The sequence below is a fragment of the Rosa rugosa genome, chromosome 4, assembly GCF_958449725.1.
Source record: "Rosa rugosa chromosome 4, drRosRugo1.1, whole genome shotgun sequence".
In the NCBI taxonomy this organism is placed as follows: Eukaryota; Viridiplantae; Streptophyta; class Magnoliopsida; order Rosales; family Rosaceae; genus Rosa; species Rosa rugosa.
Window position 1 is genome coordinate 19,334,301 of NC_084823.1, and position 12,265 is coordinate 19,346,565.

Sequence of the window (12,265 nt, forward strand, 5' to 3'; positions counted from 1 at the left end):
GTGGAGACGTTAACATTCTCAAAGTAGCATCTGTTGATAACATATCAGATCCATTCACTAAGCCTTTATCACAAGCAAAGCTAGAACAACATCTTGAGAAGATGGGTGTACGTTTCATGGCTGATTGGGTTTAGTACAAGTGGGAGATTGAAGGAATTGTGTCCTAAAACAATCATTTTGATGTAATTATTATTGTAATTATTATTATTCAAAAGGGCAAGTTTATTGTTCATTGCTTATACTTAATATTTGATTGAACAAGGTCCAAGGAATATGAGTTAAAGAGAAAGTAATCTAAAGAGTTAGATGTGTGAGACCTTTACTCTTTCACACTCTTATCCTAAAAGGTTCCTAGTAATAGGATTATCACTTGGACATTGATAATCCGGAAAGACTAGCACATACTATGTATTCTCAATATGGAGGATGATATGTCTCTTGTCATTTGTGTAGAGACACTAATACAAGTATGTGGGTGCTCTTAACTTAAAGAGTATACTGAACGCGATCATTAGAGTTCTTGTATGGAGTCTTACTTACATGTCAAACTTGAACTCTAAATTGCAATAATACAAATTAGTCCTTTGACCTGAGACACCATAGTTGTCTTATGAGTGAATGGATTATCTCTTGATGATGTAATAACATTGTGTCCCTTAATGGATATAATAGATGCATTCATTGGTATAATCAATTCGGTCATGGAGACATGTGAGTGTACAACAAGGAATCTCTATCCTTAAGTAAATAAGGTGTATGTTCAAAGATGTGATTCAATGAGTCTTTGGCCAAAGCATTGAATGAGATTTAAAAATGAGTTTTTAATCACATTCTAAGAATCACATAAGAATGAAAATCACATTAGGGGATTGACATATCAATTCCATACCCCGATGATGTGATTTAGAACATAGTGTAAGAGAAGGACCGTATTGTATTGTAATTCCAATTGAATAGGTTCTTTGTCATTCTACATTAACTAGGGTAGTCATGATATGTTGCAAGACGTCACTCATGACTTGTGAAGTCCCCGAGGATTAATAAACATTTATTATCCTAATAACAAGGGAGAATCAAAAATGGAGTTTTTGATTCGTAAACAAAATAGAATGGTTTCTATAAACTTCACTGCCTTGTTAATTAGAACCTAAGAGATCGCACACCATATAAGTGGATCATTGAGATTGTATATGAAGAAGATTAAACAAGAGTTGGTTATGAGCAAATAATTAATTAGATTTATTATTTGAACATAATTAGGATTTTCGGGTAAAACCGAACCTATTGGGCCTAAACGATTGTCGGGTTTTTTTGGTGTGGACTTGGGCTTCACTAAATGAGATTTAAATGAAAGCCCAAGACACATTTTTAGTGCCCAATAACATGTATGGACCAGCCAAAATATTGGCTTTATGAAAGTCAATATTTTTCTTTTAGTAATTGGAGTTATTTCCTATTATATAAAAGGGAAAGCATGGACAAAGAAAAGTGAGTGTCTCCACACTATTATTTTCAGATTAGAGAGAGAGAAAGAGAGTTCTCTCTTGGTCCATTTTTCAGAAATTAAAGGAAAGAAGAACACTTGCATAATTTCTTCTTTTCTTTCATCTTTCTTCATCTCTTGATTCACTTGGTGAAGATCCTTAGAGGCCATATATTTTTGTGGCTTTACTTGTTACATCAAGGAGGAGATTACAAGCACAAGAAGGAGTATAAGAAGGAGTTCTTAATTCAAGGTGCTTCAAGGTGGAGGAAACACACACAAGGAGAGATCAAGGAGAGGAACTTTGGTGGTTCACTTGGATCGGATTAAAATCACGCTCCAAGGGTGAGTAGAACATAAACTCCCTCTTTGTTCTTCCTTACCATGCATGCTATGTTTATATACATATCACAATAAGCCAAGATCATGGGTTAAAGGAATGGATTTTATGTTTAGTTAGTAGTTTAATTGTTAAACTTATTCCGCACTAATTAAAAAGTTTTGAAATCCATCCATTCCTTCAGTTCTGAGATGCACACATGTAATGATAATTGGATTCCAAATTGTGATGCACCGTCATTTTCATGGAGGAGTATCTTAGGGGGCAGGCCGGTTTTATATGCATGTATTAAATGGAGAATTGTTTATGGTTCTGAGATGCACACATGTAATGATAATTGGATTCCAAATTGTTCACAATACATGATTCAGTGGCCTGAGAACACCATTTTTGATAGGGTTGTTGACTTTATAAATTCCCATGATCAATCTTGGATATCTGAGTCAGTACATACTCTTTTCCATCCTTGTGTTGCTGAACAGATCCTAAATATCCCATTGAGCAGGCGTCAGGTGCAGGATAAGCTTGTTTGGAGCACGAAAAAGCTTGATTTTTTAAGTTAAAAGTGCTATTGGGTAGTAAGAGAGCATGTGCTTGGTAATGTCTTAACTACAACATCTAATGGTAATCCATTTAGAGAGTTATGGAAGGCAAATGTTCCTGGCAAAGTTCAAATATGTGTTTGGCGAGCTTGTAGCAATTTGCTACCCACAAGAGACCAACTTCTCACTAAATGTTAAATAGGAGAAGTCAACTGCCTTCTGTTCAATTATAGACTTGAAGACGCTGCTCATGTTTTTTGTAAGTGTCCTATAGCTTTTTAGTTGTTAAATGCAGCACCTTTTAATCTTCACAACTCTCTTCTTCCTAATCTTAATCTCAAAGAATGGATGTTGGAGCAAGCCTTGAATCTTAAGGTTGAGATCTTTGAGAAGCTCATGATGATCATATGGGCACTTTGGAAGAACAAAAATTCAAAATTATGGGAGGACATGTCACAAACTACTACAAATATGCTCTTTAGTTGTATGACATGGCTTGAGGAATTTCAAAAAGCTAGAAAGCTTACTGTCATGCTGGTCAACCATCTAACGCACAAGTGGAAACTTGCTGTAGCCAACAGAATAAAAATCAATGTGGATTGAAGCTTATTTGGAGTAGCTTCCACAAGGAAGAATTGGAGGAATAATACGTGACTCGGAGAGGCAGTTCATTGCTAGCTTTGCTCAACCGGTGCAGCATGTCAGTGCTGCAAAGCATATTGAACTGTTAGCCATCAGAGATGCTATAGACTTGGCCAAACGATGCATCTGCATCAAGTGACGATTGAATCTGATTGCTTGCAAGCTATGCAAGACACAACCAATTTAGATTATGAGCTTTTGGAATTTAGAAGTGTCATTTATGATATTTGAGTTGGAATGAAAGATATTCAGGGTATCCAAATCTGTTTTGCACCTACAACAGGCAACAAGGTAGTTCATTGGTTACCCAATATGATTTTTTGAATCAGAGCATAGTGAATTTTGGTTTGGTAGAAATTCCAAATTGTGGTACGGACATTGTACAACATGAGACTTATCCTTCTACTTGATTTTTTTGAATAAAATCTCAGTTCTCATTCAAAAAAAAAAAATTACTAGCTCTTAGGGGGCAAAACCTTCTTAATATACCTTCAATTCATATTAGCAACCAAAGCTTCTATATATAGAAGAGCAATGTATATTTTGTGATTGGGTGCTTCAGTCCATACTATGCTAACGCTAAGTCCGCCAATGCTAATAAAAAATCTCTTAAAATAACAAAAAACGGATTAGCAATTTAGCATAATGAAAAAAAAAAACCTTTTTTTTTTTTTTTTTTTAAGAAAGAAGGGTGATTTTATTCAGACCTTCAAATTTGATATTTGGACCTCCTCGGTTTTTGAAGTTATAGTTAACTATGTCAGGTCATATAAAATGACTAATAAGGGCACAAAAAGAAAACACAAATGTTTTCCATGGTCTTCTCGTGCAGTCTGAGTGGGTGTAATTCCATATGATAAATTTCTGGTAAAAAAAAAAAGATGAAGAAGGATTTGATTAATGATAGAGGGTGACTACATATAAACTTTACATGAATGGCATGGGCAAATTAGGCATTACATTACTTTATGTATGAATTAGATCGATCAAATTTCTTTTTCTTTTTATCTAAAGATCGCATAGGTTCAAAAATGAGATTTCTATTGGAACCTCCAAATTTACTCACTTGACCTCCTATTGTAATACCCTGGAAAATCCAAATTAAATTCCGTGGATTTTTAGAAATGATTTCACGATAGTGGGAGCGAGTACGAGGCTCGGAGGAATTGTGGAATTAGTTCGAACGATTAATTTTCGAAAAACGAACGTTATTTAGGGGGTCTCAAAAAGTGACTTTTTATACATTGGGAATTTGGGAAAACTTCCTTCATGAAAGTTGTAGAGGACATTAAACCGAGTGCGTGCATATGTGGTACGTAAAAATCGGAGTTCGTATGCGAAAGTTATAAGCAAAATATGAAAGTTACTGTTTATGGTAGATTGGTATAAATTTGAAATGTTACTGTAGCCAGGTAACTTTTCTTTCTTTTCTCTCTCCTTCCCCCGTGCTCTCTCAGTCTCTCTCTTCTGCAACTCTCTCTTTCTCTCTTCTGCAACCTCCTCTTTCACCACCTCTAGACCACCAAATGGCGAGCTGCGAGCATCGATAGACTCGTCTCTTCCTCCTTATCACGCATGTGGGAGTTGTTTACGACGATTTGGCCGGAAATGTGGAGATCGAAGCCAACATTTTTACTGTAGCAAATTAGTCAACGCCGATTTCCGGCCACCTCCAGTCATAAACCCAGGTCCATTAGAAGCACCTTAAGCCGCTCTTCATGCTCGCCAAGTCTCATAACCCAGATCGAAGCATGGAGGAAGAAAGCATAATTGGAAAATTTCACTGTACATCGGAGTGCTTAATTGTTCGGCTACTTCAAGGTATTTTCTGACTTTGTCACAGTTGAGAAAGTGATTGGAAATGTTGAGATGATGCTGTGGATGAAATTTGGTGGCCAGAGGAGGTGGTTGACCGCCGCGTTGACCGCCGTTGACCGCCCACTGACCGCCGCTTGTGGCGGCGTATTCGACCATATTTTGAGTTTTTATTATCTAGGTGATGATCTACGCATCCTTACGAGCGTTTTGATATATTACAAGGTCATTTTAGAAAACGTTGATAAATAGTGAATTTATGTTTTGACGTTACTATTTAACGTTTTTACGTTTTATCTTCGGTTTACGATCTGTGAGGATCTGACCATCGGTTTTACTTCAAATTTGGATATGATGATCTTATGACTGTCCCAGTGGCTTTGTGTGGTCATGGGCGAAGATCCGACCGTTGGATCTTCGTATAAATGTAAAACAATGATTCGGAAGGCGATTCGTGAGAATCCGACCGTCAGATTTTCGTATAATTTTATGGAGATGTTTGTTAGAGTGATTCAAGAAGATCTGACCATTGGATCTTTGTGATAATTTTGGAGGATGATCCTAAGGGCGATCCGTGAGGATCCGACCGTTGGATCATCGTATAATTAGGATCCGACCGTTGGATCATCGTATAAATTCGATCTGACCGTTGGATCATCATTAAATTAGAATCCGACCGTTGGATTTCCGTATATGTGTTGTTTATGAATGATTGCTAAGTTAAGATCGTATCTGACTAGGTGATTGACGGTTTGAGTTGGTGGACGATTGTGGATCGTATTTTGAGCTGAATTGAAGACGCAGCGGGATTATCGAGGTGAGTAAACCTCACGTGGTTCATATTACGAACCCAATACAATTAATTGCTTATTTTGTTGCAATCATATGAACTATTGTTGGTATTACTAGACATTCCTGTGTGAATGTCTGTATATATATTATTACGTGAAATAATATGTATTGTTGGAGTTGTGTTGAGTTTATTGTTGAGAAACAATATATTGTGAGAGGTATTGAGTTTATTGTTGAGAAACAATATATTGTGAGAGGTGTTGAGTTTTATTGTTGAGGAACAATAAATTGTTGTGATCTGTGGAGATCACTAGGTCACGAGGTGACCATGGCATCTATTAGTGAATCACGCTCTCGTACCGGGCTGGTGGTTATTAATAGTATTAAATCGTAATCACGTCTGTGGCCGGACGAGTGGTTACGTTCAGTTAGAGCTCTAGTCTGTCTGCCAAATGTGGAGTGACCTTATGAGTGAATTTGAGAGTAACTCATAAGTGTCAATATATATATGGTAACCTTATGAGGGAAATTGAGAGTAACTCATAAGGGTCTATATATATATATGAGTCTGTCTACCAAATGTTGGGAAATCTTATGAGCGAATTTGAGAGTAACTCATAAGTGTCTATATATATATATGAGAGTGAGTGATCTTATGAGCTAAATTGAGAGTAACTCATAAGTGTCTACATATATATATGAGAGTGAGTGATCTTATGAGCTAAATTGAGAGTAACTCATAAGTGTCTATATATATATATGAGAGTGAGAAAGTAACGTGGGTTTGTGGTAGTCTTGAAATCTAATAAATCAACAGTTCTTTCTTGTTTACTCATACTGGCTGTAAAAAGCTTACCGGGTTTTGTGTTGTTGCAACTCCCGGTACACTATTCAAATTGTGTAGCGGGTAATCCTACAGGACAGGAGAACCAGGACGGTGATCGCGCGGTTAGAGCAATTGTTAGAGTTTTACAACAATTGTAAGTTGTGAGGTGTGTTATGCTCATTTGAGCTTTATAATATATTGTGAGAGTGAATTGTAATAATGAACTCGAAGTTTCGAGATTTGGATTTTGTAATTGTAATTATTCAGGTTTCGGATTTGAATTTATCATTCAAAATCCGGGGCGTGACAGTTTGGTATCAGAGCGTAAGGTGCATATTTGGTGATGTGTCAATACCTTCCGAGTGATGGCCCGTCTGCAGCGGATCCCCATCGTGTGCTCTTTGGTATTGGCTAAGTCATTGGGTATGCGTGAGTGTTGGGAGTTGTTTAGGCCGCTAGGTCGTTTAGGGAACGTGAATACATTCCCTATAGTATTGACTTGGTTAATATGAATTTGTATTTGACTTATACTGTGTTTTAAGTGTTATACAAGTATTAGCCAAGCATACTATACTCCTTAGGTGATGGATATTCGAAGGGGTTGTACTTAGAACCTTACAGTTGTCTTGTAGGTTCGTATGAGAATAAGTTCAGTGGCCGCGAGTTACAATCCTTGAGGAATAGGAACCTCTTGATTCAACTCTGTTAAGTCAACGAGGATTGTTTTATGGAAATGAGGTTCTTTTGATTGTTGAAGTGTTTGGTTGAAGGCATGGTCTGGACCTATGCTCGTCTGTAATGTGGATACGAGTATTAATCGATGGTAATTTTGCCTTTTTAAGTTGGATATACTAATGTTCTTGAATAGATTCTTGACTCATGTGGAGTTGTGAGTAGTGTTGCGGTTAGGGAAGGAATTATTGCGGTTACTTCTTCCTTGTGCTTGTAAGTTGTTAAGCAGGGTTTAAGGTGCGAGACAAGAATTTTATTTTGTGCTCGATGGTTAGAGAGGAGAGACCATTGTTTTGGGTTGTCGTTGAGTACTATAATTCCTTCAGAATCAGGATTGTTGGTAGAATTGGAATTAGTAGTAGTTTTGGTGATTCTGAATTTGAATTGAGTTCGCGAGATGTGTCTTATATACGTGGTTGATGTTACTTGCATCATTTTGGAACGATACGTTACGATTCACAAGGAAAACTGGATTTGAAATTTATTCATTTGAACACCATGGGTTGATGACCTGACCGTGACTTGTGAATATAGTTTTGTTCAAGTGAATGAAATTGAATTTTGTGGCCTTTGTGTGGTGAACTAGTTTTCTTAAGTTTTGGATCGTAGTATGGAGATGGGCTGCAGTGAATTTGAAGTTGTTGTGTGTTTTAAGTTTAAGTAGGCGGGACACTTAAAGTTTTGCAATGGAGTTGATTTTGGTGTAATTAATTGGGAAAGTTAGAATCAGTTCTTGTGAAGGATGTTGGATGAGAGTGTGTGCCTTTGGTGATTGATCTTAGGTGATATAGTTAAACGCAATTTCGGATATTGATTTTAGTGACTTTGTTAGGTATATCCATAGTGGTTCAAGTGAATTACTATGTGATATGGAGTTTGATTCGGTTTCTAAATCGTAAATTCATAGGGTATGAATTGTGGTAAGTTTAATGGAGCAATTAATAGAGGAAATGGTTGAGATTTTATAAGATTTGTATGGGTAACTCTAAGGATGTGGGTTTTTCCTAGCTAACTCAGGATGTGTTTAGCTTTATTAAACCCTAATTCTAACGACGAAATTGTTTGTGTTTGGTTTGACTCAGAGGATACTAGCTAGACCTCGATGCGACTTATTTGATTGTTGGATTCTTTTTGAGTGATTGTTTTTATTGCATCATTATGAAAGATGTGTGCAGTAGAGTTGTTTATGGTTTTGAAAATAGTATTGGGTGACCAAGGTTCGATCCTTGGTGTTGTTGTTGGTTAAACAAAAAGAAAAGAAAACATGCACACCATCTTATTGATTTTATATTACAAAAAAAAAAAAAAAAAAAAAAAAAAAAAAAAACGAGGACTATGCTATACTAAGCCTAGTCAGCAGCTCCGGATGGATTTAGGCTGAGCTCAAGAGAAACGTTTGAGCCACTGTGGTAACCGCCTGAGCCACCAGAATAGTAACCAAAAGCGCTACCTTCCTCGGAAGTAGCCTTCAGGTTACCAAAGACGTCCTCGCCGTGCACGGGGAACAGAGGAAGAGTTTGAACCTCCTGGTGATCTCCTCCTCGTTGTTGCAGGGATGTTTGTCCTCCTGTTGTGCCAAAAGAGTTGTACTGGTATTAGTGTTGAAGTGTGAGGAAGAATACGAAACAAAATTTAAGTAAATAAATCCTTCATTACCAGTAGAATATGTGGAACCAAAGTTGAGATCAATGGATCTACCATCATCAGTAGAACTAGTGGACCCAAAATTGATGTCAATGGATCCACCAGCTGGCCCAAAATTGATGTCGATGGATCCACCAGCACCAGTAGAACCAGTGGACCCAAAATTGAGATCAATGGATCTACCAGTACCAAGAGAACTAGTTCTCATGGGCACTGGAGCAGCCTGATTACACCTATTCATCTGCTTCTCTCGAGCCCTGACGTTCTGGAACCAAAAGTAAATGTTCTTACCCTCAACATACCCATACTGGTTCAGCTGGAGACAGATCTCGTGAATCTGCTCTGTAGTTGGGCACTTAAATCCCTTGACATAGTAAAGATCCTTGAGGATTCTTATTTGTTCTGGAGTAGGAATCCACCTGGTACGGCTTCGCCAGAAATCCATGTTGGCACTACTTCCAGCTGCTTGGGTGTTTCCTCCCTCCTCTGTTGGTTGCTGTTGTTGTGGTTCCATTTGTTGCGGGGTTTGGAGCTCCATTAGTTGCAGAGTTCGTGGCTCTTGGGTCATGGGGTGAGAGGATGTGGAAATCGAGGAATACATGGTTTAGTGTTTGAGGGAGATTTTGTTAGAAGGATTGGAGTTGTTGAACTGGTGATTGGAGATCTGAGATTCTCAGAGGAAAGATGAGATCGAATCTTCAAATGGAAGAAAAGATCTGAGAAAGAAGGATTGAAGATTTGGAGGAAAAGATTGAAGATCTGAAAGTTCAGAGGAAAGATGGGATTGAATCAACTAGATGGGAGAGAAGATCAGAAGAGAAGGATTGAAATTGATGAAGAAAGGATTTGAGTTTCGAGAGGAAGGATGCAGAGTTTGAGAGAGAATGGCTGGGGAAAATTTCTTTTCTTTGGTGTGAACAGTTTTTCTCCAGGATGCACCTATTTATAGAACGAGGTGAGCAGATCTCCACCGTTGGATGGACGATCTCTGAGATTCAATCCACGCGTTGGATTAAAGTCGCCCCGAAACCCGGAAAAGCTGTTGGCGCGTGGAGAGCGTGTAAGGGGACCGAGGGAATCTCGAGGCGCTGTGGCAGACAGCTGTAGCCGAAAGCAGATTTGACTGCCGTAAATCACGGAAGGGATAAGCCGTGACACAAGTGGGCCGTACTTGGGCCTGTCTCGGATCAAGGCATCACTGTAGCTGTGGGTGGAGGCCTGATGGGCCGAGTTTCAGAAACAGTTTTGGACATGATGGGCCGAGTTTCTGAAACAGTTTTGGATGAGTTGGGCTGGATTTCTGTAACAGTTTTGGATACGTTGGGCTGGGTTTCTGCAACAGTCTTGGATGTTTTGGGCCGAATTGTTTAAACAGTTGAAACAGTTGGTTTAAATAAAAGGATTTGTATGGATAATAACGTGAGCAGCCGTGCTCGAGTGGTTGAGTGTACAGTTCGTGTACAAGAGGTCTGAGGTTCGAACCTCGCCTCTCGTTTATTTTTATTATGTTCGTTATGACATAATAAGTATAAAATTTGTACACATTATATTAAGCACAGCTTGTGCTCCAGTGGTTGGGGGACAAAGGTTTCGTGCGGCAGGTTGAGGTTTCGAACCTTGCCTTCCCCGTTATTTTATTTATGTCGCTTATGACATAATAAATATAACACGTGAGCATATATTAATGAAGGCAGCTCTTGCTTCAGTGGTTGGGAGCAAAACCTTCGTGTTCGAGGTCGGGAGTTCGAACCTTACCTCTTACAAATATTTTTGGATCTCGTATATGCTTGATATACGGACGTGTATACGGTATGTACGGTATACATACGTATATACGGTCTGTACGGTATGTATACGTATATACAGTTGTACAGTATGCATACGTATATACGGTCTGTACGGTATACATACGTATATACAGTTGTACGGTATGCATACGTATATACGGTCTGTACGGTATGCATACGTATATACGGTATGTACAATTTCATACCGTAGCCGAGCTGGAAGTTGGTGGGCCGATTGGTAGGCCCAAATAGTAAGCCCAATTGTTCGGCCCGAATGGTAGGCCCAAATGGTAGGCCCAAATGTTAAACCCAAAGTGGTTTGGGCCGGTTCGAAATGTGGATGGTTCGGTTTCTTCGGCTCAATTGGCCAGCCTTAATGCTTAGCCCAAGGATTGAGCAAGCCCAAGTCATCATCACTGGGTCACATGTTTTATTGGCGTGCTTTGGAGAATGATTTGTTTTGAGTGATGCATCTTAAGTTTTACTATGGAGATTTACCGTGATGCTAATTGAGTAGCGAAACACTTTGTGAGAGTGTTTACTGTGCTTGTATGCCAGTACAGAGTGATGATCTATGTGAAGATCTATGTGATGATCTATGTGAAGATCTATGTGAGGATCTATGAGATGATCCATGTGATGATTTTGTGTAATTGATGTGGATTGATGTTGAACAGTTGTGTTGTGCGTTTACGTTTGTGATGAAAGGATTTAGTGGCTATAGGAATGTATTTTTATACAAGGGTTGAGGCTTTGTAGATTACTACAGCTTTGGGAAAGATGGAGATTCGATGGTTAGGTCAACCTTAATCGAGAGGAATTGACTTACGCTCAAATTTCGGGACGAAATTTCTTTAAGGAGGGTAGACTGTAATACCCTGGAAAATCCAAATTAAATTCCGTGGATTTTTAGAAATGATTTCACGATAGTGGGAGCGAGTACGAGGCTCGGAGGAATTGTGGAATTAGTTCGAACGATTAATTTTCGAAAAACGAACGTTATTTAGGGGGTCTCAAAAAGTGACTTTTTATACATTGGGAATTTGGGAAAACTTCCTTCATGAAAGTTGTAGAGGACATTAAACCGAGTGCGTGCATATGTGGTACGTAAAAATCGGAGTTCGTATGCGAAAGTTATAAGCAAAATATGAAAGTTACTGTTTATGGTAGATTGGTATAAATTTGAAATGTTACTGTAGCCAGGTAACTTTTCTTTCTTTTCTCTCTCCTTCCCCCGTGCTCTCTCAGTCTCTCTCTTCTGCAACTCTCTCTTTCTCTCTTCTGCAACCTCCTCTTTCACCACCTCTAGACCACCAAATGGCGAGCTGCGAGCATCGATAGACTCGTCTCTTCCTCCTTATCACGCATGTGGGAGTTGTTTACGACGATTTGGCCGGAAATGTGGAGATCGAAGCCAACATTTTTACTGTAGCAAATTAGTCAACGCCGATTTCCGGCCACCTCCAGTCATAAACCCAGGTCCATTAGAAGCGCCTTAAGCCGCTCTTCATGCTCGCCAAGTCTCATAACCCAGATCGAAGCATGGAGGAAGAAAGCATAATTGGAAAATTTCACTGTACATCGGAGTGCTTAATTGTTCGGCTACTTCAAGGTATTTTCTGACTTTGTCACAGTTGAGAAAGTGATTGGAAATGTTGAGAT